Genomic DNA, 902 nt, shown 5'->3' with positions numbered 1-902 from the left:
GATATCACACGATATCGATATATTGCCCAGACAGATAAAATCCATGACAAGTACAGACAGACACGTGCAGATGCGAATGTCACTCGTCTCGCTCGTGTCCGCTGCACCTCTCCAGTGTTTGGCCGCGGCACCTCAGACAGATGAGTGATGATTGGTCGCTCTTCCCAGACAGCCGCAAGGTGATTGGCTGCTGAGCCCGTCTGCAGAGGCTGATTTCAGATCTGTGCCAGCTTGAGTCAGCACTGCTGCATGCTGAGGCATCCACAGCCCAGCACCACCACCTAGGGCAGTCAGCACAACGCCTCTCTCTCTCTCTCACACCCTCTCTTTCTCTCTCTCTCTCTCTCTCACACCCTCTCTTTCTCTCTCTCTCTCTCTCTCTCTCTCTCTCTCTCACACCCTCTCTTTCTCTCTCTCTCCCCCCCTCTTTCTCTCTCTCTCTCTCTCTCTCTCTGCCCCTCTCTCTCGCTCTATTGTCTCTGTGTAACTGATGCGGTTGCTAACTGCTCTGCTCTCTTGTTTGCTTCCAGGCTGGCAGTCACTGTGGAGCTGAGGAAGAGAGAGAGGAGGCGAGGATAGAAGAGAGTTAAAGGGAGAGAGAAAGAGAGAGGCTGCCCCGGGCCCCATGTCTGCCCCTGCTCCAGCCAATCGGAGGTCTGCGCCGGGTTCTCGCAGGTGGGCAGCCAATCAGAATTAAGCCCTTGTATTATATCTCTTTTAGCCACATCCTCTCATCTTCTTCAGATATAATGATATTTATGTTTCCTGCCTACAAATTGACGGTTGATCATGTTAATTAACCTTGCCATTTTAAGTCAAGACTCCATTGTTTTTAAAAGGACAGTGGGCGGTCTACTTTTTATGCCTCCGCCGGCGATAGCCAGGCCGGAGGCATTACGTAC

This window comes from Poromitra crassiceps, assembly GCF_964638095.1.
Source record: "Poromitra crassiceps genome assembly, chromosome: 20".
Taxonomy (NCBI): Eukaryota; Metazoa; Chordata; class Actinopteri; order Beryciformes; family Melamphaidae; genus Poromitra; species Poromitra crassiceps.
This window is presented reverse-complemented; position numbering follows the sequence as displayed.